Source organism: Acipenser ruthenus, chromosome 4 (assembly GCF_902713425.1).
Source record: "Acipenser ruthenus chromosome 4, fAciRut3.2 maternal haplotype, whole genome shotgun sequence".
Lineage (NCBI taxonomy): Eukaryota > Metazoa > Chordata > Actinopteri > Acipenseriformes > Acipenseridae > Acipenser > Acipenser ruthenus.
This window is the reverse complement of record NC_081192.1, coordinates 70,509,952-70,536,538: the sequence shown is the minus strand read 5'-3', so window position 1 is coordinate 70,536,538 and position 26,587 is coordinate 70,509,952. Positions and strand designations below refer to the sequence as shown.

Here is a 26,587-nt window from a genome sequence, read left to right as displayed (position 1 = left end):
GTGTATTTGTACTGTGCTTTTTGACTCGCTCGATCTCGCACCCTGCACTCTCTTTACTTCGTTTACCGCCTTCTCTGTGGGTGCAGAAGCCATCTGTCCAAATTGTGCTTTGCTTGCTTCAGCTGCATGGCAAATCAGTACAGCTTTCCGGAGGTCTAAATCTTTTTCTCGAAGCAGCCTAGCTCGGATCTGGTCATCCATAATGCCCACTGCAATTCGATCTTTTATCAGACTAACGCATGTCGTCCCATATTCGCGTCACTTCGCTTTTGTCTTGAGGTTGGTAACAAACTGATCAATGGTTTCTCCAGCCACTTACACACAGATATTAAATATGTGCCTTTCAAATGTTACATTTTTATGTGGCATAAAATGCTCTTCGAATTTCTTAATCAGTACATTTAACTCTTGTCTATTTTCGTCTTCCAAAAATTCAAATGTATTATAAATTTTCAATGCTTCGTCCCTTATTACATACAGCAATGTGCTGCTCTGTAACTTTTGTGTTTTCGTGTCCGTTCCTGACGCCGTCATACACAATTCAAACTTTTGTCTCCATTTTTTCCAGTTGTCCGTGATATTCCCTTCCATCTTCATCGGCTCCAGTGGCTTTAACCCTTCCATTTTTATTTATTTATTATTTATTTTTATTTATGTGGATTCTTTATCCCTTTCTGGCACCATGTAATATTTACTGAGACACACATGAGCTGCGATAACACACAGGCCTGTTTATTTCCGCTGTACGTCTTATTGCAGTGCCCTCTACCGGCACTACCCAGAACTGCAACTACATACAATACCATATAATGTATATCAACCTATATCATTACACACTCCTCTTAATTATTTCGCAGGAAGTATTTCAGGACAATCTTTGTTTCTAGTTAAAGAGTGAGCATGGCTTTCAAACAGCTATATTTGCAAATGCTAGCACAGCAACAGAAAAAGGGAAAATATGGTGCAGACAACCTATAACATTCCTTGACTAATGAAAAAGTCCTTTGTTGATGTTTACTTGATTAAACATAATAACATTTTGGTTTATTTCCAACTCAGACATTTAATTTATTTGTCGTTTATTTTAAACAATACTAATTACCTGTGCTTAATTTGTAAAGAAAGAGATGGCGGGGCACAACAATAATCATAACAATTTAATTTGAAAGAGTATGTATGCAAAGCAGTATTGTATGTGCAGAAAAATAAATTAAAGGAACATGCAGGACAATATATATATATATACATATATATATATATATATATATATATATATATATATATATGCCTGTATACATAGGCACGTAACCCGTAGGGTTATTCTGTTTTGTTATGGTTTGGCATTTAAACGGTTTAAAATTAAATAAAAAGTGGAAAGGCATTCAGATGACTCCAGAAGGACAACAAAACAAAACAAAAAAACGATACACGCACCCTACACAAACAGAACGAGTGGGAGTTGGGAGGTCAGGAGTATTGTACCAGCGAATCAGGAGTGTGTATTGGTTGTTATGGGGTGGGACATGAAGAGGAGAGACAGCGGTAGTTGAGTGTGATGCAGTTGTTTTTCTTAACAAAAAATATTACCTCTGAATATTACCTCGGTTTGATTTCTGTTAAAACTAAAATATATCCTACTCGGTTATTTATTTTTTTTCTCACTGTAATTTACCGGCTTGTTTGTAATTTCTCTGTAAGAGAAACCAAAACTAAATCTTCTCATAGATAGTAAGCAAGTTTTTATATCTATATCTATCTATCTATCTATCTATCTATCTATCTATCTATCTATCTATCTATCTATCTATATATCTATATATATATATATATATATATATATATATATATATATATATAATTGTACAGGACTGAGTAAAATTCCAGTTGAATAAAAAACAAAACAACTAAACCCCCTACAAGAAGATATCTTCGGCCAGCTTTCGGATAGCGCTTAGAGTGACCGGCAAAGCTCTAAGTTCCTCTGAGTTTAAGTTTTTACCATCCAAGCTGACGACGAGGTAAACAGACAGCCCTTGTTTTATTCCCTGCAGTGTTGGCACTGAACTCTGCTGGAAAAAAAGGGATGTGAAGGACTGTTGTGCTGTAAGTCGTTCATCTTGGGTTGTCTGTCGGGACTGTACTGTAAAATAACATTTGCTTACTAAGGTGGGTGTACATTAGTTTGTATTACATGCTGGAACAAGTCTTTGAAAAAGGATATCTCACACCTTCAGCAGTTACTTCAATCTGTAAAAGGTAAGTTGATTTTATAGATATTGTATGTTACAGGGCCTTGTTGTGGTCAATTTGTTTCGCTAATACAAATGTTTACGTGTTTGTCATTCCAGATCTTCCAATGTGTATCTTTTTTTTTTCTTTTTTTTTTTTTTAAATTTAGATTTTTAATTTTTTTAAAATTTAGTCGTTGCCAATTAGTTTTTATTATTTTCTCCCCAATTTGAAATGCCCAATTATTTTTAGGCTCAGCTCACCGCTACCACCCCTGCGCTGACTTGGGAGGGGCGAAGATGAACACACGCTGTCCTCCGAAGCGTGTGCCGTCAGCCGCCCGCTTCTTTGCATTCTGCAGACTCACCGTGCAGCCGCCTCAGAGCTACAGCGTCGGAGGACAACGCAACTCTGGGCAGCTTACAGGCAAGCCTGCAGGCGTCCGGCCAGACTACAGGGCGCGGTGAGACGAGGACACCCTGGCCGACCTATCCGAAGATGTGGTATGCGAACTGCTAAACTTTTCTGTCATTGCTATACCGTCCTCTTTAATGTGCTTGCATATTTTTTGGATTTTTAATGCTCACTGTGTGGCTGCATTTGTTAGTGATGAAGTTAGTTGTATTTTATTTTATTGCTTGATAAGCCTTGTAAGTTGCCTTCTGCTAAATGTCTGTAATGGTAATACCTGGGAAGTAGTGTTTGGAGATAGTTACTTTGGAGTAACCTACTAACACTATCTGCATTACTGTAGGTGATGCTGGATGCAGACTCTCAAATCTCAATTTCAAAAAACCGACTGAGACTGTGCACCCACGCCGACTACAGGAAGCTGAAGAATGATTTAATGGATGCCTTCTTTACAAAGGAGCAGCAAGCATCCCATTCGATGATAGGATCCTGGGCTGGAGTGAGGAAAATGCCTAAACCTGCACTACATCAGGATATCCTCAAAGCCATTACTTGTATAGCTTTTCAGATTTGTTTCTAGTACTGTATGTGTGGATTCACTACAACCTTCTAGCAGAACTAGCAGCAGGCACATGCTGGATTCTATAATTCAATCTGCAGGAGATCTTGCAGATGTTAAATGTCTGCATATTATTATTATTATTATTATTATTATTATTATTATTATTATTATTATTATGTATTTCTTAGCAGACACCCTTATCCAGGGCGACTTACAGTCGTAAACAAAAATACATTTCAAGAATCAAAGTACAAGTAATAATACAATTAAGAGCAAGATAAATACAATGACTTTGGTTTTAGCAAGTACAAGTATGACAAAATACAATTCAATAACGGAGCAGATAACAGTGTCAGTGATAGTTACATCAGGATATAATTAAATACAAAATACTACAGATTAAATAACACTTGACAGATTACAGTACTCTAAAGTACAGGATTAAATGCAAAAATCTGATCACCTGGATATATGGGAAGGGAGGCTGCTCTACTCCAGCCCACTGTTTTATTTTTTTTACACAAACACAAGGAGTGCAGCAGTACTGGATGTCTGCTGCTAAATTGAAATATTTAGAATTTATCGATTGTCACCCGAGTGATCCAGTGTCATAAGTTTTCCCCCTTTGAACATTTGTTGGTTGTTAATACACAAAGTACCAGTTTAAAAATATTTAAAATAGAGAAACTATAGTAAAACAATGCTAAAAAGTAAAAATAGTAAAATAAGCCGTAGCTATAGAGTCAAGATCATATATTATTAACTCACTATCCTGTGTAGCCTTCCATGCAGTGGCTGCTGTAGTTACTCTATATTACTATTTCATATTTTTCTTTTTCTTTATGGGTACATATTGTTGGATTGACTGATATGTAACTTACAGTAATTACTAATAAATTCCAATGTATATGTCTAACAACAAATATTGCACTCAGCAAATATATCGGGTTGAAAACAATGGGACTGAGTTTAGAGTTAGGAATCTGTCATCCACCTAACATACCTTATATAGCCTATATAACTGGGCAGCGAACCTCCTCTTAAGGGGAGTCCCCAGCAGCTCAGGCTTCACCGCGAGGTGGTAAGTCTCATCTGGGAGAGGTTTAGGAGAGCAGAGATAGGCCTGTTTGCCTCCCGCGAATCAACCCACTGTCCCCTCTGGTTCTCCATAACAGGAGGCGGGGAACTGCTGGGAATAGATGCCTTGGCACACCAGTGGCCAAGGTGCTGCTAGCAGCTGCATTTTGGCCCAGGAGAATCTGGTTTTCAAACCTGATGCAGCTCCTGAGCGGTCAGCCGTGGAGGCTGTCGATACGCCATGACCTGCTCAGCAAGGCTCGGGGGACCTTATGGCATCTCGACCCATCGAGCCTGCATCTTTGGGTCTGGCCCCTGAATGGCTGCATTTGAGCCATCTGGGACTTTCCAACAGGGTTATTGACACCCTACAGAATGCCAAGGCAGCGTCCACTCATTCCCAGTATGGCTACAAGTGAGGTGTCTTCCAGACATGGTGCCTACCTGTGGGTTTCACCCCACGACTTGTCCCATGGCAGTTATACTGCAATTTATGCAGGACCTTTTTGATGAATGGAAAGGTCTATCTGGCAGCTATTTCAGCTTGCCATGTCAAGATTGACTGTTCCCCAGAAATTGCTATTTTTTAAAGCTGCTTTCTTGCTTGCTATCACCGCAAAGTGGGTCAGTGAGATGCAGGCATTCTCTATCGCGAAAGCCTACTTATTTTTTTACAGAGGCCAGGACAAGGTCAAGCTCCACACCAATCCTGCCTTCTTGCCGAAGACTATCTCAGCTTTCCATGTCAACCAGTCTGTAGAATTGGAGGCATTCCATCCATCTTCTTTCCAGTCTGACAGGGAGAGACAGCTCCATATGCTCTGCTCAGTTCGGGCCCTTGCGTAGTATGTTGACAGGACAAAACGTTGGAGGCAGTCTAAACAATTTATTGTCTGCTATGGGTCAAAGTCCTGTGGTCAAGCCCTGCCTAAGCAGCGGCTGTCCAAGTGGGTAGCAGACATGGTCAGGACTGCCTATAAGCTGGTCAACTTGCCCCCTCCAGAAAAGCTCACTGCTAAATGCACCAGGGGCATTGCAACTTCATGGGCTTTATTCCACGGTGCATCTGTCAAGACATTTGCAATGCAGCGGTGTGGGCTACTCCCCATATCTTCACTAAGTTCTATAGGCTAAATGTTGTGGATCCTCAAAACCCTGGCTTTGGAACAAGAGTGTTAAGGGTGGCATCCCAGTCGACCCTTAAAACACAGGCATAGAGGTGAAATTCTCCCTCAATTTTATCACCCTACCTACTTGTTACTGGGGTTCCGAATGGTAAAGCACACGGTAGGCTCTCGGCTTAGCCTTGTAGCATTCCAGTTGTTCTGCAATCATGTCCTTGCGAATGCTTGAGTATACTCACCCATTCGTTAATGGTTACATTTTGTACTTGAAAGGGAACGTTAGGTTATTATCATAACCCTGATTCCCTGAAATAGAAATGTAACCATTAACCTTCAAGGTCGCTTTGTCCATGATTGCAGCAGGCTTTAAGGAAACATGACAATGAGATCTGTGAGCGCAGTATTTTTGATCCCTTGGGGGCAGGGTCACGACTGAGTCAAAGGTTCAAAGAGCAGCTTTGGTGTAAAGTATTCCGGATTCTGGTCTTTAGGAGGTAAATATCAATTCAGTAATGGTTACATATCTATTTCAAGGAACCAGGGTTATAATAATACTGTATACTATAATAACGTTTCTGAAAATGTTCCCTTCTTGTTGTTCCCGTGCTGTGCAGAGCAATTTTAATAATAATAATCATCATTAAGCACCACCATCAAATAACAGCATATATCACCAGCTCTCCAAATTGGCAACAAAAAAGGCAAGGCCAATGTTGGAGAAACATGCACTTTAAGAAATGATAGTTTGAAAGATTAACTGTTTAGTTTTAGATTGTTAGTATTTGGTTTTCATTTAGTTAGTTAGTTAAAAGACAATTTGGGTTTAATATTAATTACTGGAGCAGGAAGACAGACCGTAAGGGGACAGGTTTAAAGTGCACCAAATGGCAATTTAAAAGGGAACCCTGAGCTTTGTCAGAGAACTCTCTGGGGGGCTAAAACCTTCAAAAGCTTAAACAATCTCCTTCCTTTAAACTGTATTGTTCCTGAGTGGAACATCAAACAGGCTTTGATGTTACAATCACTTAAGGTAATCAAATGAAACTGGACTCACGTGGTCAATGATATTCTGATAGGTTAAGGATTAAGGGGTGATGTCATAAGGTTAAGTCAATATTAACCCCAACATTGTATTGTCTTGTTGATTCTGTTTTGACCTGTGCTTAGGGAAAATGGACTGTTCGACTGAATCTAATAAAATATCTTTGTTGAAATCTACAATGGAGTTCGGAATCACAATAATTATTTAGATTTGTAGAGGACACCAAGGCCACTAAACTTAAGTCAAGGCCAAAGAGCAGGATGTTGTGTAATTTTGCTTAGGATTCATATATAAAGCTAATTATTGGCCCCAGAAAGAAACAACACAGTTTAACTTTATAATAACTATTTATTTGTTCAGAAAATGCTGTTTTTTTGTTTGTTTTTTTGTCAACCAGCAGCCTAGACAGGGCTCCAGACTAACTTTTTGTCTTAGGAGCGAATGGCTCCTAGGCTAACAAATTAGTTGCCGAAACCTATTGTTGGGTGCCACTTTAGGAGCAAGCTGACCCTATCCAAACATTTGTTCGTAAATTTAAGTATTCTAAGAGTATGAATATAATAAGCAATACTTGGGAGTTATTCAAATATAAAAATAGTTTCCGCTTGGTTTTTCCCCACGCTTTCTCTATAAACTGAATCCAACTCCTGTTGTACAATTGTTTTAGTTTGTTGCATCACAGATACAAATCATTGACAACTATTACTGCTGCTTTGTGGAATTCTGATATTTCTTGCTGTTCTTTCAGTTTTGTAACTGCTGAACCCCATGTTTTTACAGTGGTGCAGCAAACTAGTAGGACAAGCTGAAGCTGGACGTTCAAATCCCACTGGAGGTAGCCAATGATGATGGCTAGCTGGGCAGAGGGTCCAGTTAAACCTCTCCACCAGCCCATCACTCTGGGGTGCAGCGGCATGGTACGGGTCTTATGGATCCCCAGCCATAGGCACATGTTGGCAAAGACCCTGGACTCGAAGTTGCACCCCTGGTCTGAATGCAGCTCCTACGGCACCCCGAACTGACAAATGAAACCCTCTAGCAGGGCGTCCGCTACTGTCCATGCCTCTTGGACGGGGGTGGTTTAGGCTTTTAGCCACTTCATAAAATAATCCATGGCCACCAGGATGTAGTGGTTCCCTTGATCAGAGCGAGGAAAGGGCTTAAGAATATCGACCCCCACTCGCTCCATGTGAACCAGCTGCAGGGCTGGCTGCTGTCAGACATTGTGCTCGCAAGTGTCCTGGCTGTCCGCAGTTCCAGCAGAGCCAGCCCCAAGAGCTGCAGTTCTGGGGCTGGCCGTAATCACAGGTGCTGCCTCAGCTCTCCAGTCCTCAGCGCTTTCATGAACTGCAGCCTTACCTGTTCCTCCTGCTCAGCAGGGGAAGTCTCTGCATAGGCTTGGTGGCTTTCCCTTTCCAGCTCTGATGCTAGGCTGGCTAGGCTCTCCCCCAGCTGAAAAAGGCAGCACCATAGCAGGAGTTTCAGTCCCTCTGGTTCAGCCAGGCTCTCAAAACGGTGTGCGAGAGCCTTGCTCAGTGCTTTTATAGCTCCCCCGGTTGTTGTAGCTGTGCATCCCCCTCAGTGCCGTGGTCAGGCGGCGTGCCTTCTCCACCGCGTCATGCAGACTGCCCAGCAATAAGCTGCAAGCCCCACCGAACCCGGATATCTTCGCTGTGCCTGCCTTCCCGTTCGTCCACCTCTTGGCTGCTTCCAGCAGACTTTCTGTGGCTCTCTGCTGCTCCACCCGGTCAGTGATGGCATGTCGGCTCCAGTCACTCTCTCCTCCGGTTCTCTTCACGTTCCACAGTTTTCGCTCCATCCCACTTCTGTTCACCAATGTAGCGTACCAGCTTTACAGGAACAGTGAAGAGTTCGAAAAGATCAGACAGGGGAATGTAGCTTGGGTCCGGAATGGCAATTCTTTATTGGATACAATGCACACAACACACATGGCAAGTTTCCCTGAGGAGCTCACAGGCTCCCTTTAAATAGCCCAAAGCCAGCCAAGAAAAATAGAACAATGTATAACAATTTCCCACCCTGGGCCCCCCCATCCCTTATCTTAGTCCAGTTGCGTCCCCTGAATCCCCTCTCAAGGGATCACCGCTGGTGTACAGCGACACATCAGTGTTAGCTTATGGGGCCTTTCTGTGGCAGCCCCCTGCAGACGGACCAGCCTCAATATCCCAGTTGGACGCGCCGTTACAATATATAGCATTTCTTGTAACATATCTTGTTAGACTTGTTAAAAAAGAAATGTTTCAAAAAATGCTTTCCAGTTCATACTAGTTCTAAATTGCAATAAAAAAATATCATAACCCTGGTTCCCAAAAATAGAAATGTAACCATTACCGTATGGGTATTTACCTCCCCTAGAGACCTGAAACTTGAATAAGATATACCAAAGATGCTCAGCGAGCCTGTGGCGTAATCATGCCCCGCCCCCGAGGGTATAAGAGGACCCTTTCTCCAACTGGAAGGGGTCTAACATGCGAATAGCCAGTTTTTGCAGTAGAACTGCTACCTCCTGAGACACCACAGTGGTGTCTTGCGGGTCCGTGACTGATGTTTTATCTCTCTGCCAAGAGCTTTTCCAGTTGCAACTTCTTCTTTCTCGGGACAGAGCTATGGGGTGAGGATGCAGCCACTGCTCTAACAGAGGGTGATAGGAAAGACCATTAAGCAAGAGTAAGGGACACAGAGTAAGGGACCATGCACTTGGAGAAAGGTGCACAAAACTCAAAGAAGCAGCTATTAGCTAGTGCCTCCTTGTCATGCTCTGGCACCAGGCAGGAAGAGCATTTGCCGTGCTTGTCCTCAATAGGCAGACTGGCCTTGCATGTCACAAAGGGATAAAACCCAGGCATGATGCAAGAAGCAAGAAATGCAGTGTACAGTATACGGTTGTACAATTGCTACCTCAGTCTGCTTATAGATATCAAACGGACAGGTCAAGACCCGAGTGGTACGGTTTGGTGACTGCAGCACTGGGATGATACTGTACCGGGTCGGTTCGGTACCGGTTCGGTGACTTCAGCATCGGGTCAGGACAGTATGGTACCAGGTCAGAACCGGGTCGCTATGGTATGGTCCGGGACGGCATCGATGCCCAACTGTTCAAGACACTGGCTAAACCACTCAGTCAGTACCACACACAAGACTGAGGGAAGCCTGCTTGTTAGAATGGTACTAACAGTGTTCGTAATGGTGAAGTTAAGCTGACACCAAAACGGCATTAAGATACTGTGGAAGAGATTGTAAGCAATCACAACTGAAGCAAGTATCTTGGTCCTGTGCAGTCCTGCACAGTGCTGCTGAACCCAGCAGCTGCTCTTGCTGCACATGTGCTAGCACCACATTACAGACAGGCCTGCACGTAGTCTCTGTTAAAAACCAGAAAAAACACAAGAGAAAAAACTCTCAACAAATACAGTCATTTTAACAATGGAAAAAATGTTGGCCATACCAATGCATATTACTCAATTCATAGTAATTTAGGGGAGGGGATATTTAAATGTCCGTGTCTGCCTAGTAATTAGGAAAAGAACGACTCTGAATATCGTGAGGAGAGCTTCATGCGTTTCAATGAAGATTTTAAAAAAATAACAAGAGAAAATAATTAACTTGTTGTCGCACACATTCCGAATTATCACGCATTAGTTGTTTGTGTCTCGTTACCTTTCCAATACACACACACACACACACACACAGACATAAAAGTATATCAAATAAAACTTCTACTAAGTACAAGTTATACTATAGTTAAAAATAAATATGCATACCATCTAAAAGTTTTATTTGATTAAAGTAGTCTATAAATGTATGTGTGAAAAGTGGGAATACGAGGGGTTACACTACAATACAAAAAAAAACCCGGTATAATCCTCGGTTAGAATGGTACTAACAGTGTTCGTAATGGTGAAGTTAAGCTGACACCAAAACGGCATTAAGATACTGTGGAAGAGATTGTAAGCAATCACAACTAAAGCAAGTATCTTGGTCCTGTGCAAGTATCTTAGCCAAAATTACGTTGTTTTATATGAATATAAAATTGAGAACAGGGGGATATGTAAAAATACATACAAGGTTCCTGAGCAGCTTCATGCACTGGCAGTTCTATAGGCAGAGTACCAGGCTGAGCATCCTAATGTTCCTGTACACATCTGCCGGTCCCTATACCCTGCCTCTGCTCTGAGAAGCCAGTGACTGCTGGTCTGCAGCTGCGGTAGAAGTGCCAGGCGCAGAATCCGCTTAACACCCACACACACATTATAATGAAACGTGGATGTCTTGTAATATTATAAACATTCAAACCAAAGTCTTTGTTTAAAGCGATACGGTACATTATGTTGTTTGTTAGCTATATCCATTACTTATTGCCAATTGATGCTAACAATTCATTCCAGTTCTATGCAGTGGAAGAAGAGGTGGAGCTCTATTGTTCCTGGGACATCTCAAAAGAATATATGACTACTACCACTACTACGACTACTACTACTACTACTACTAATAATAATAATAATAATAATAATAATAATAATAATAATAATAATAATAATAATATGAGGCTAAACGTTCGGTTAGTTGTGCTTAACAACATGCATTTCATTTATACAAACATTAATATTATTATTATTATTATTATTATTTATTTCTTAGCAGACGCCCTTATCCAGGGCGACTTACAATCGTAAGCAAAAACATTTCAAGCGTTACAATACAAGTAATACAATACAATAAGAGCAAGAAATACAATAATAGGCTATACGAGATGTTTACATTAGCAGTGTCTTTTGCGTTTTTTCTTACGGCTTTGCTGAGGAATAACGTGAGATTCTACCAGTTGAACGGGATCTTGACCGCTGAAATCTCGTGAGACACAAGCATGATTCCTGCTCCGGTTTACATGGGTTTTTACAGCTATTTTTATCGTGAGAAAGTGATTTACCCTGCCCTTAAAGTCGTGCTGACCAAAATTACGTTGTTTTGCTGTTTCACGATGTATTCGCATGACAACGTCACACAGTCATGACTAGAGTCGATTTTCACGTGCATGTAAACCCAGCCATATTGAATTACATACCGTTTTGTAGTTCTCCATATACTTGACACAAAACTGACAAAAATTGAAAGAATGTGACATTTCGAAATCTAACATGAAATACTGTACTACTTTTATGGCTTCCGGTAGACTTATGTAGTTTCTTTGATTACATGATGTTAAATAAAAAGATCTACATTATGTTCATATAGTTTTTAATGATGTCTCTATCCTAAAATTCTAGGTGATTGTGCCAGTGACATCACCAGACCAGGAAATAGACAGGCAAGCAAGTGCTCCGGGGTGAGACGCAAACACGCTCGTATTTATTTAAACAAAACAAAATATCTGAACAAACAAAGCACTCTTACACAAAAACAAAAGGCACGTTGGCCAAAACAAATAATAAACAGAAACAAACAAACACATATTGGGCTAATCAGCAGGAGTAGCAATTGTTTTTATATATTTTGTTCTTACTTTCTCTCCGTCTCCTTTCTCCAAAACTCTCTCCAACCAACCAACCCTCATTAGCAGCTGATCCGCCCTTTATATATAAGTAACCATTTCCAAATTGGTACTTAATTAATTTGGACATGGCCACATTACACATGTGTTTAGCTGGATGGGGAATTTAAACTCCATCCATACTGTAAAACAATAACACAACATTGTTTTAACAAACACAAAACAGTACATTTAAATAATAATAATAATAATACAAAATAAACACACGGGTGGGGTGTACCCTGTCTCAGTGATGCAAAATATTTGGCCATAGCTGTGCAGTTGGCAAAACTTCATCCTTTATTTAGCTCTCTACTACTCTCAATGATATCAGTACCTTTATGACACAAAATGTTTTTTGAAATACACAGAATCAAACATTTAAAAGGTAAACTATATATATTAAAATAAATAGAAATGACAGGAAGGGTCCCTGGGATCAATGGCTTGGTTTACATGCACTTGAAAATCGACTCTACAGTCATGACTGTGTGACGTTGTCACACGAATACATCGTGAAACAGCAAAAGGATGTCCTTTTGGCAGTGCGACTATAACGGCTATAAGTAGCTAATGCGCGGCGTAATTCAGAATGTGCACAACAACACGTGAATTAATTTCTCTTGTTAAATGTTTTTATCTTCATGGCAACGGATGAAGCTCTCCTCACGATATTCATTCGTTCTTTTCCTACTTAGTAAGCAGACACGGATATTTAAATATCCCCTCCCCTAAATGACTATGAATTGAGTAATCTGCATTAGTACAGCCGATTTTTTTTCCAAAATCAGTGCTGCATAGCAACACATTTCCTGAAAAGTACGGCAAACACGTTGCGAGGAAAGCTGTCATGACTTGTGCATGTAAACGCCACCAATGTAATTATACACCATCAGAATACACTGCCAGCCATTTGATACCATCTATGTAATATTATTATTACCTATATTACATTATTATATATGTTTTAATGTGCAGTTCAATTTGTAATGTTTCAAATATCACATAATTATCTAAATACTAAGCATTTTTTTTTAATTCAGCCCCTGCCCGACCTTAAAATTCACATGAATCTACATACACAGTCCCTTATGACATTTAGTGGTGCTTAGCAAGGGCCATTCTAGACCAGGTATTTGTTCCAACCATGCTCCAAAGTACTAAACTGATAGTCAGTAAAAGTATTTCATTTTTTAACATGTATATTAAATAGACGTCTATTAAAAATCTGACTGATATCTGTGTTATTACAGAGTTGTACTGTTATACTGGTTATAGGAGAGAGTAGTCTGATAAGACTTGCAACATTGCGCCTTTTAGATTGTTACGAAACTTTGGTGCAGGAATGCTCAGAGGCAATTAGTTGTCACTGATGCAAGCCTTAAGGCATTTTCTCAATTCTCAAAAAGAAATTGAACAGTAAAACCATGAAATACAAAAAATCACTGGCAGGCATTTTCTATAGAAATTGTAATTATTGTGTTGTAGAAAAGTAAAAAAAAAAAAAAAACATAGGTGGGGTTGATTCCTTTGAAGCCTATCTCTGTCTGCACACCTGCACTAGCCCAGACTATACAAAGGAACAGTGTAATCATGTGTGATGCACATGAACACATGCATTAATAATAACCCTTATTTTTCTATGCCCTTAAAATGTGCACTTGACTTACTCAGGGGACATATCATGCAAGACAAATAGGCACGTTCCCTCCAGTACAGTACAGTAAAAAGAGTGATAATCATTTTCTTTTACCAAATAGAAAAAGCTACAGACTTGACATGTAGAAAACAGGATTTAAGGTAACAATGTTATTAAACATGAAAAAACTATATATTTTAAAAAACAAATAGGACACTACACCTTTAAATAAACTGCTGCAATGTACCCTTAGATAATGAAAATCACTATGAATGTAGTACCTGCAGAGCAAGTCGCACTACAGTGGAAATGTGACTCAGTAAAATGTCAAGTAATGAAACAGAAGTTTTACCATTCGTCATACTGCGTTTATCTTCACTTTAAGAGCAGAGCGGTTGTCTCAATGAACACATTGCCGATGTGGTCATCCAGTCCTGCCAAAAAACAAAGATCTTTGTGACATTTCTACTTTTATATCACCTTGTGCTTTACTTTTTATACTGAATTTTTACTGAATGACTATCGGCAACTGACTTTCCTCCCAAATCCAACAGAACAGCAAAGGCCAATACAGCATTCCGTTTGGGTCTGCAGCCAGGATCAGCAATTTGACTCAAGTGGGGTTCAAACCAAACTCACTTGACTCACCCTGCACCCCAAGCAGCTATGAATGTAAATGGTGAATACATTGAGACCCTCATTTGATCTTTTTATGTGTACACAAGTGATAATATATTAATAGTTAATATGGCATATTCATAATCTCAGCAAGCTAGATAATGTAAAATGGTGGTTACTCACGTAAAGCTAGGTTCTCCAAAGGAAACAGGCCTTCATCACGAATGGGAAAACCCTTGTTACCACGCCCTTTCACAGAATTATTAAACCAAAGCTCTTCTGCACCTGCCCAGAACCGATCCATCAAATGGTCAGCCCTCCACCCGACATCACTTTTGAAGTCTGGGTATATAGGGCAGCGGCAGGGCCGCAGAGAGACTTCATGGGCCCTGAGGAAGTATCGGTATGTGCACTCCCCCTCATCTTGCAGTGTGTTCATAATGCTGTTGCATACTAGCCTATTGTTTTGAAATGAAATTACGACTGGATTATGTATACATATTTGAAGGTTCTGTAGCAGCCGTCAACATTAGTTTTGTTTGCATTTTCTTTGCTAGTTTGTCTTAAACTTATTATTATATTTTACTTAACATTTTTTAAAAGCAAAAAAAGTCACAATGGTCTATACGCATCAGATGCATTCAACCCTATTGATGAATGTTTTAATTATGCACAACCATCCCTTGTCCACGGTTCAATTCAACCCAAATAATGTCCAAATAATACACACTGCTCACACCTTTTCAGGGTTCAAGCAAATCCACACTTTAAAATTGTGGAGGAAAATTATGGAATTCTGACAAAATATATATTAACTGAATATGAAGTGCCTTTCAGTCTACAACAGACAGTGATTACATCAGCTGAAGCCTAACAGCTGAACCCCCAAGCTTCTGGACAATATTACCCCCCACCCAAGGCCCTCTGATAAGACTGGCTCTGTTTGATCTTATCTTGTACCACACCCTATCCCCCTGTCCTACTGGACTTTCTGATAAACACCGGCTCTGTTTTGATCTTATCTTGTGCTACTGGCCATCCCACTGTTCTACTGAACTTTCTGGTAACACAGACACCAGTCACACCCTACTTTCCAGCTTGTACAAACTGTATAAATATCAACTGTAAACCCACTTGTGTTAACAGTCTCTTGTAGACTCTTCCCTTGTATACATTGATTAAAATATCTGGATAATCAACCTGAATCCTGAGTCTCTTTGGATAGAGGAGAGTAAATCCACTACAAAATAAAAACTACCGTAAAATGTATTCACAGAGTAAGAGTTGGAAGCAATAAACACACACGCAATGATTCTCATTCTATATTTCAAACATTGAATTTAAAATAAATTAATAGTATTTTGACAGCGCCTCCACTGCTTATACTATGGTAAACTTCTATAGGGTAAAAACGGCCCCTGAGTGCTCAAGCACATCTGATCGGATCAGTGTACAGTACCTTACTATGCAGTGCAGTGCAACCTTAAACTTTTTTTTTTTTTTTTGGTCCTGTGCAGGACAAGGCTGCTGCTGTTACTTATTTGTTTTTTTATAATGTTGAAATGTTCCTTATTGATTGACTAGAATTTTTTGTTTTGTTTTGCCTTCTCTGGGGCCCCCTTCGAGGCAGCGGGCCCTGGGGATATATCCCTGTCCTTCCTGCTCTCTCTCGGGGCCTGGGCACCAGGCACCGTCATGGTGGTTGCGACCTCTGGTGCCTCCTCTGACGTTCTCTCCACGGCCCTCCCCCATGTGGTACTTGCCTCAGGGCTGATGGTGTAGGCCTCTTGAAAGTAGGCTCTGGGCAGCTCCTCGGAGCTTGGGTGGCAAGCAGGTCTGATAACCCCTTCAGGGTGTCCTTGGCCTCCTTCTGGCACAGGAGGTTATCTGATGTTCAGCTGATGTTCTCCAACTCTACACAAATCTCGCTCGCCCAAGGTGGACATGAGCCTGGAAGCTCACTCACGATTGCACTATAAGTGCTGACCTTGAGCTCTTGGCAAGGGTTTCTGTCACCTTGCATTGCTTGCTGGTGCAAGCTGGTTCCTTGGTCGCACACTGGCGATCTCCCTACTCTCCTTGCCCCTCTTGTGAGGATGGGGGAGGAGGATGGAGAGTGCCCGCACCCTGCTTCACAAGGGGAGTTAAAGGCGCTTGCTCCTGCTAACTGGGACCCTCTTGGGAGTCAAGTGGGGAGGCTTTTGGGTACGTTAAATCCATGCACACGTCAAGCTTGCTGGGGAGGCCGCTGCATCGCAGCCCATCCAGCCGTTGTTTCCTCACCCACCTTTGCAGCCGTCACAAATATTGCAGGATACTAGTAGATCTCCAGCAAGTGCTGGTGAAGAGCTTCGACTACAAACATCGAGTAATTTTGGTGGTAGGGAGTTTGTGCCTCTCTCGACGTCAGATCAGACAGAGGCCTGGGGTAACTATTATCAGCAGCACCTGCTGATGACGGGTGGAAGCTACAAACGCATGCACCGAAGCTGCGCTGGTGACGGGGAGCTGTTAATGTAGTGTGATTAACTGTAAGCAGCTCAAAAGCTTCTGTACTAAAAAGCAAAGCTGCTACTGGTTGCCTAGAAACCACCTGCTGCTTGATAGCAGCACTTGTTGTGTAGTACACAGATCCTGAATCCACGAGTGTGAGTAAGACTGTGTGTGTGTGTGTGTGTGTGTGTGTGTGTGTGCGGTGGCTCCTCCTCTACCTGCCCTGAGGGAGAAAGACACAATCGAAGCTGTTCGAATTTCCACATGGGGCCAAAGACACCCACGTGTGGGAGAAACGGGGTTTAAATGTTTTTTTGAAATACACAAACAAAAACAAAAAAGTTTGTCTAAGAATCCCAAGGGGATGGGGCTGAGCACCGTAGCAGGTTTGCCTGCCGCTGTAACCGGGGCGACCCACTCTACCACAGAGCTCGAACTCCACAAGCGTGCAGACTTAATAAGACACTTTCCTGTCTCAGAAAAATAATAAACTAGTGTGATGCAACTTGCTATAAAACTGCTTTTTGTGAGCAAGAGAGAAGCAGCCTGTGCTCGAACGAAAAGTAGGTATAATCTCTGCAAATGGAAAACAGATTTTGAAGGCCAGTCCCAAAATGGTGGCCCATTATACCCTGACTTTGGAAGTGATGTCGAGGGAGGGACGACCATTTCATGGACTGGTTCTGGGCAGGCCCAAATGAGCTTTGGTATAATAATTCCATGAAAGAGTGTGTTCCCATTTCTGATGAATGGATGGTTCCCTGTCTGAAGAAGAATAATCATTAAAGGGTCGATAATAAATGTATATTAATTATTAGTTTTACTATGGTTTAAAGTCATCTGTACCTGGGTGTGCGGACGTGGTGGTTGGAGTGAATAAAACAGTTCAGTTCCTGTAACATGGAGCGTGTGTCTTTTCCTTGGGTGGTCATGATATAACACTTGGCGACGAGGTAAACAAATAGAATGAAGAGGACAAGAAGTAAATGAAGACTCCTCGGCTCTTATGAAACCACTGCGCTAACACTGCTGAATTGAAAGTTTTCGGCATCCAGCAACCTACTCTCCACTCTCCGTTCTCCTCAGGTCAGTGCCCTCTAGTTGTTGCTATGCAAAAAAAAAAAAAAACTTTCACAGTGTTTAACAAAGCAACTACGCGGAAATAAATAAATAAATAAATAAAAGTGACTGGCTGCTTGTTGAATTTTCTGTAGCAAAATATATACTTAAAACAATAAAAATGGCACACTTTGAAAAAGTAGATATATATGACTCTAGCCAAGAGCCCTGGAGCAGATATGTGGAGAGGCTGAAATGTAATTGTGAAGCAAATGGGGTGACTGTGGCAAATAAGAAACGTGCCATTCTACTAAGCATGTGTGGCAATGTTGTTTATGGATTAGTGAGAGATCTATTAATGCCTTTGGAGCCGACTGAGGTTTATTTTTCTGAAATTGTTGCAGCTGTGGGAAATCATTTTGAGCCCAAACCTTCTGTAATAGCAGAGAGGTTCAAATTCCAGTCTTGCATCACAACCCCAGTAGCCAGGTTTGTGGCTAGACTGACTGACGGAGAGCTGTTAATGTAGCGTGATTAACTGTAAGCAGCTCAAAAGCTTCTGTGCTAAAAAGCAAAGCTGCTACTGGTTGCCTAGAAACCACCTGCTGCTTGATAGCAGCACTTGTTGTGTAGTACACAGATCCTGAAGCCACGAGTGTGAGTGAGACTGTGTGTGTGTGTGTGTGTGTGTGTCTGTGTGTGTGTGCGGTGGCTCCTCTGAAACACCAAGCAGTTCTTTATTTTGGAAAATAAAACGTCAATGCATCGATTATCATTGATAAATGCCCATACAGTAATCGAATATGAAATTAGGGTGCCGATTGCACCACTAGTTCCCAGCAAAGTTAGCAACTTCAGCCACTACCATAAAGCATTTAAGACAGCTGTTTAGTGTTCACAGCTTGCCACACACAGTCGTTTCAGACAATGCTACCATTATCACAAATACTGAGTTTGATGGCTTTCTGTCAGCTAACGGTGTTCGCCACATCACCTCTGCACCTTACCGTCCTGCCACAAATGGGCTTGTGGAAAGGGCAGTGCAGACCATGAAGTCTGCACTTAAAAAAAATAACAGAAGGCACTCTGATTCTTGACTTCTTATTGTTCTATTGTAGACCGCTAAGAACCAGGTGGGATCTACTCAGAACAGATGTCCATGGTAGAGTCTTCTGTGGTCAGGAGAGGATGAAGCAGAGTCAAAACATCCATTGACCAGCACGAGTGTTAGCCTCAGGGTCCGCTGTTTGGGTTAAGGACTTTACCGAAAAGGCAAAATGGCTCACGGGACCCCTTTCATACAAGGTGGATGTAGTCGGTAACATGATGAAGTGTCATGTTGATCATCTGCTGTCCAGGCAGTAGGCCAGTGTTGGACCCAGATTCCAACAGTGGTGCCGAAGAGTTAGACCCGGTACTGCTGGAAGGTCTCAGAAGCAATCCCATTTCATCTGATCCACCTGATCCAGTGATTACGAGATGTGGAACTCCCATGAAGGCTGTTCCCTTGAGCCCTAAGCCAGTGATTCCTGAAACAACTGCAGTCCCTTTGTGCTGTTCTTCAAGAGTTTGGAGAGTGCCCTTGTGCATGGATATGTAGTTAGTAATGGTAGGAAGGTACGGGACGAATAATCCTACTTCCCTTACTGCTAGAGACGGGGCAGTCTACCCCCTCTCTTAGTCAGAGTTTGTTATGTTGTTATCCTGTAATGAGAGGGAGTTTAAAGTTCCGGTTTTGCTCATTCTTAAGGGGGAGGGATGTGGTAACCAAAGGGTTAAAGTCATCTGTACGAGTGTGTGTACGCGGGGGTGCGGACGTGGTGGGTGGAGTAAATAAAACAGTTCAGTTCCTGTAATCTGGCGTGTGCGTGTTTTCCTTGGGTGGTCATTTAGTAAAGAAGTGTCTGTTACAAAATTGTAAACAAAGGAGAAGCTAAGTCCGGAAAGAATACAGGCCGTCTGAACTCTGTATACACAAACACACACACACAAAAGGTACAGGCCGTCTGTATTCTTTCAAGACTTAGCTTCTCCTTTGTTTACAATGTTGTTTTGCTTCCCTGGGCTACAACACCAATGCTGTATGCACAGAAGGCTAAATTGTGTAAAAATTGATCTTGATTCTGGAACACTACAGCTTTGATGTCACTGATAATTACTCCTCCCTTTTTACTCAAAAGTTATAATAACAAAGTGTCGAGAAGCATGATCAAAATATAGTTAGCCATGGTAAAACATTTTAAATGCAGAGTATAAGCTTGGGAAAAGAACACTAATCTGAAAAACATTTTTTTGTCAATTCCCTAAGCAAAAGCTCTGCTAGTGAAACGGCTTAAACACATATGACATACTGACAAGCATACAAGAGAACTGATACAGTGTCTTATTTTCATATAGTATTTTGACCAAACGGCCTCTAGAACTCTTGCGAGTACAGAAAGTGTACGAACATCAGGCAACACTGAGCTGCTTTATCTCCCTGAGATCTCTATTGGGGTTGGCCGGTTATTACTGAAGATTTATCCCTGAGTACGCCACAGTGGTCAGCCCCTTAGTAAACCTCACTAGAAAGTGCACACCAAATTTAATTAAATGGTCAAGAGAATGTCAGGGGGCGTTTGACACTATCAAGCGGAGACTTTGCCAGCCCCCTAGCCTTATTACACCAGATTTTAACAAATAATTCATCCTCCACACTGGTGCTTCGGATGTTGGTCTGGGGGCAGTTTTGTCCCAAAAGGTAGACGGAGTAGACCGGGAGTGCAACTGCTAAGGAGTGTTTGGCCATTAAATGGGCTACTCACACTTTACAATATTACTTACTGGGACATTCATTCAATCTCGTCACGGACCACACCCCACTCAAGTGGTTAAGCACAATGAAGGACAGCAATCCTCAGATAACTCGGTGGTATCTGGCTTTGCAGCCCTTCATGTATCATATGATTCACCGTACAGGGAAAGACCACCAAAATGCAGATTATTTTTCCCGGGAGGGGGGTATAATGGGAAAAGTAGATTTAGCTGAGTGTTCCTTTGGCTCCACTCTGAGCGGTGGGATATGTGACAGAGACAGAATGAATCTTGGTGATAACTCTCCCTCCCAACCTGTGAGGGCGCTGTGTAAAAGGAACAGTGTGCCCCGGACTGGATGGTTTGCACTCGACTTATAACGGATCCCGTTAGAACGGAGTTCCGTTTACAACGTATTGAGGAGGCATGTCCCTGCCAAACAAGATGTATTTTAACAGGGAATTACTCTGATTGAAACTGACTCATTTATAACGTATATACTGTTTAATACGTACAGTTTTCCTGTTCCATAGGCAAGTCTTTTGTGTTTAATATGTGCAGTTTAATATATACAGTATTGTTTTTGCATTAGGTATAGTTTTCCTGCTCCCCAGGGAGATGTTTTGCATGTAATACGTACAGTTTTCATGTTCCACAGGCAGGTCTTTTGCATTTTATACGTAGGCTTACAGTTTAAGTACAATTTAGGTAGTACAATTTAGGTACAATTTTCCTGTTCCACAGGTAGATACTTTGCACAAAGAAGGTACATCCGGGACAGTAAATGACAGCCATGGTGGCATTTGTGACATCGGGCAGGAAAAACAGTTGCTGTTTAATTGTATTCTATGTTTTTGTTGGCACAACCGTTGTACAGTTTAAAACATAAAATGTATACAATTTTAATTACATTTAGCAAAAATATAAATTTGTAAAATGGTTCTACTTATTACATTGTTCGGCCCACAGGGAAGTGTTTTTTTATAAATAATAAGCTCTCGTTCTTTGACAGTTAAGTTTTCTTGTATTGTTTATATTTAAGGTACTTATGTTCGCAGTTACATACAGCATTTCAAATTGTGTTTACCACGTACTTCGTTTATAAAGTACTGATTTCCATTGTCCCTTGGAGTCCATTATAATTGGAGTGCACCTGTATTATTATTTAGTTATTTGGCAGATGCCGTTATCCAAGGAAACTTTTTTAAACATTAAAATACAATATACTATATATACACACACAACATTACACAGTGTAACAACAAATTCAGTCACATTATGAAGTTAAAATTCATTAATTTAGAAAAAATATTAAGACAGTAAATGGAAAATTGAAAATATGTACAGCATTTCAAAACTGATTTTATTAGAAAATTGCAAAATATAAAGTGATCAGACAAATCCAAAATAACTTAACAACTATAATGTTTTTCACCAAGAAAGCAACAATATGTTTGGAGAAAGTTCATCATGCCCAGTGTTAAACATGGTGGAGGTAGTGTGATGGCATGGACTTGCTTTTCTTCCTCAGGCCCTGGCGACCTTTGTATTGTAGAAGGATCAATGAATGCTGCAAAATATCAATCGCATAGAGGTACAGCCTCTGAATGCTTTTATAGTATGTGGCCAGACAATCAAACAATTAACTCTGATCACATTACACACGTGTTTGGCAGGGACGGGTTTTAACCCCATCTCTGCCAAACGCAGTCAAAACAAACACCATTCACATACATTATTGAATTAATATAAAAATATTATTTACAAAAACATTACATTACATTTTATATTATTTACAGTGGAGGGCTTCATGTTATTTTGGTTTATTATAAAGCTGAATCTTTGCTTTAATTGATATATTTCAACAGAACAATTACAGAAATCACTTTCTTTGTGGTTTTTCTTTTACACTTGGTGAGTCAATATTTAGCTGACATGTTAAATCTGGGAATCTAACAAATAAATCAGTGAAAAAATACATTAAACTTAAATCTGATTTTTACACTTGGCAAGTCAACATTTAGCTGACAGATAAATCCGAAACAAATCTTTGTGGTTAGCAATTACATCTGGAAAAATAAATTTGTTTTGCAAGCTAAATCAGGTTTAACAGGGTTGGTCAGACGGGCGGGGATCATTTGCATGTTGGCTTCAGATTTAGCTTGCAAAATATATATTTATTTTGACAAAACCCAGATTTATTTTCAGATTGATTTTTTCAGATTTAATTGTCAAATTGATTTAAAATGTTGAATTTGTGACAAGCGTTTTCAATACTTATAAATTATATCTGAAAGTACAAATTTCAAAACTTTTAAGAATATTTTTGTTAAAAATGTATGTATAAAGCTAAATCTGGGGAATTTTTGTTTTGTTTAAATCTAGTAAAAAATACTTGATATAAATTAAATCTGGAAAAAAAAGAAAAAAAAAACACCTGGTAAAATATTTGTGCTTTTTTTGCTTTACACTTGGCACCCCATATTCACTTGCTATAAATGATTAACATAACTCTTAATAGGGCACAGCTTTGCACATGTTTTAATTGTCTGTATTATAAGCAAACAAACAAAAACAAAAAACATTTGTGTGCTATACATACAAAATAATTGCTTCAACCGATCTCCATTCCCTAAAATGTTTATACAGATACCAGTAAGCAAGCACTATTATTTATAAGTAAATACGTCTGTTTCTTTGTTACCCGTGAAAGGTGATCCCACTCCTCAACGTGTCTTCACTGCAGAGTTCTGAACAATTTATAGCAGCACTATAGACAGGCATGTTGCATAATATAAATGCTATAAAATGGAAAAAGAACATACCTGTATAATTAATATAACAGATTGATTTCTTAGAAAAAACCCTCAAAAAAATAAATTTAGTTAGTTTTCATAGACTTGGCGCGTAAAATTAATTGTCGCCTCAAAAGGCATTATTTCCTTCACAGCGTAGCCCCTGTGCGTATTTTGTGTTATATGAATGTATGTATTGGTGCACGGGGTGCGTGTATGTGTGGGGAATATAGAGGTGGCTGGGAGGGAGTTAAAATCCTCCCTGCAAAATCACGTGGGAATGTGGCTGAAGCCGTGAATTGAATAAATGATTAAATAATTAAGGCTCCAGCCACAGGTGTATAGCGTGGTTAGTGTGTTAGAAGTAATGGTGTTAGAGGTATGTGGTGAAGTGGTTTTCTTGTTCTGTGCGCTGCCATTCGTCCTGTGTTATTTACGTCTGTGAGTGTTTTGTATAGTCCTTTTGTTTTGGTCCTTGTGCCTTTTATTTTGACGAGTGTGTTTTGGTTAGTGTTTGTACCATTATTTTTTGTTAATTTGTTTGATTAAAAAGCGCAATAGCACGTTTAAACGTGCCTAAATAAAAAAAATGTTCTCAAAATATCTCTTACTTTCCCTAAATAAAATGTCAAAGAAACTGAAGCAACAGTCCAATCTATTTGCATTTGGATTTGGAAAATCTACATCTGGCCAAGTCCATGAAAATGAGAATGTAACTGAAGATGATGACAGCGCAAATTGAGTGCAAGCATGAATGGCACTTGCCCCCGATTCTGTGGTGCATAAATGGAGCGAAGAGTAAAAAAAAAAAATACTGTGCTGAAATGGTATTCAAGGGTTAAATCGCTTTGGGCCACTTTTTGAACCCCTCTACATCCCCCATGTGTATTTATCCCGGCCCAAAACGGATTTTGATATGAAAACAGCGGGCAAACATGGCACAGATAGCGCATTCCACCTGCTTATTCGCATACAGCAAACGTAACATAAATTGAATAAGTAACTAGGGTATTTCAGGGGGTAAATCGTTTAGGTCCACTTATTTCAAAGTTGATTCTCACAGAGGGGGAACTCCTCTAAAAACCTCCATGTGTATTTATCCCGGCCCAAAACGGATTTTGATAAACAAGCAGTGGGTAAACATGGCACAGATAACGCATTCCAGCTTATTTGCATGCTGCAAATGTAACACAAATTGAATAAGTAAACAAATTGTTAGACAGGGAAGAATTAGGAGACTGTGTGGTCCAGTGGTTAAAGAACAGGGCTTGTAACCAGGAGGTCCCCGGTTCAAATCCCACCTCAGCCACTGACTCACTGTGTGACCCTGAGCAAGGCACTTAACTTCCTTGTGCTCCGTCTTTCGGGTGAGACGTAATTGTGACTCTGCAGCTGATGCATAGTTCACACACCCTAGTCTCTGTAAGTCGCCTTGGATAAAGGCGTCTGCTAAATAAACTAATAATAATACATATGGATCACGTACTGGGCTTCCACTGGATATCTACTTTGAAATACTGCACCAAACCCAATGTCTGTAACCCCGAAGCCTTGCGCACTGCTCTTAGGGAGAAAACGTGCATGTTTGGTTTATATTACTAGAAGGGGATTGATTATGATTAAATTGTTGTGTTAAAGTGAACCTGAGTAACCCAGTGCCTACTATAATACTGTATTAGGTAAAAATAGAAAAACACACTCTCATTGGATGATAATACTGGTGACAAGTTTATTGAAGAGTGGTTTGCTTTGCTGTGTTTTTCTTTTCTTTTTGGTTTGAATTTACTTGTTATTATTATGTGGTGTGTGTTTGAAGTGTGACATTCACTTGGTTTAGAGCGAATTAATTGGTTTGTAGTTTAATATGTAATGGTTTTGTTGTGTAATACTTGTTTCACCACTATTCTGACTCCATGAGATGTGGCCAGTTAGAACATATCAGTACTGAACTCTATATTTAACTGTCTTGTTGCTGCTAATTGTTATGACTCTGTATTATATTCTATATGTAACTACCCCATTGATGCTAATTGTAACTCCCCCTCCTGAATTCTATCTTTAATTACCTTATTGCTGCTAATAGAATATTTAATTGCGTAATTGCACTTTATATAAAAATTCTAGTTTATTGGCTGACAGTCATTTATTTGGTTATTAATGGTCTCTGTTCTGAATAATTTTCTGTCAGTAACTTTCCCCCGTTTAACTGAACGTGGCTGTAAAAGTTTCCCTTTGATCTGTGTCTTAGTACTGTATTGTCTATGGAATAGTCCTGCCTGCTATTTGCAAATTTTGTACATTTGATGCATAGACTATAACCAGTAAATGATTGGTAAAGAGATTTTATAATAAATAGTTACATTTTGACTTATTGGTGGTCTCTCTTTGTTCTTGCCCAGTTTAGTATTTTGCCCGATATAACGAACCTTTGCATATTGGTGATTTAGTAAATTAAAACTAAATTCTGAATGTGCAATACCTTCAGTGGTGTAGTCTGGCTACATATGTCTGTCCTTCCTTTCCCTGGTTGTTTGTTGCTAGTGCTGTGTGTGTGTGTGTGTATCATGTGCAACTGTAAACAAGTTAACTGCTATGTAAACTTGACACAATGAATTTGCTTTGTTGATTGAAATAAGTCACTACTATCGGCAAGATCTGAAACAATATATTGATTTTGTTGCCTGATAATTTATGAGCGTAACTAATTTGAAGCATTAAAACGAATTAGAAAATGGATCAGAGATTTCCTTTAACCTGACGAGGGCTTAAATCTCTGATAAAGGACCTTGAATGTTATGTTTCAAACTATGTTTAATCATTGTTCTAAATCAATCTGCCCGAAAATACCTAAATACAGTATTTGTGTATTTCACCTTTTGCCTGCTTGTTGAAAGAAAGTCTCTGTTCTTGTAGTGCACACGCCCTTTTGAATGTGGTCTGTCAATGTAAAATATTCTGCTTCCTCGCTGTCCTATCTAGCTATTTAAATTTAGCATAGCAAATAAAGTAAAATAAATAAATAAATAACCGAGAAAGTGTTTGCTGTCAGCGGCAATACAGCCATAATACTATAGCAATTAGTCTCCGGTTTGAATGACATTGAAATCAAACAACTGCACGCAGTCGGATTAGTTTCAAAAACTTTCTTTATTTAAACATATCACAGTAACAACACAGGCATGTTGCATCTCTTCTAA

At 40.1% G+C, this 26,587-nt stretch overlaps 1 long non-coding RNA gene across 1 annotated transcript; it reads left to right on the top strand.

Moving 5' to 3' along the window:
* Positions 1 to 1,910: 1,910 nt before the first annotated feature.
* On the top strand, positions 1,911 to 6,575 carry LOC131736927 (uncharacterized). Its single transcript, XR_009328520.1, has 3 exons — positions 1,911 to 2,256; positions 2,482 to 2,732; positions 2,984 to 6,575. It is a non-coding gene; the product is annotated as an uncharacterized LOC131736927 (long non-coding RNA).
* The last annotated feature ends 20,012 nt before the right edge of the window (positions 6,576 to 26,587 follow it).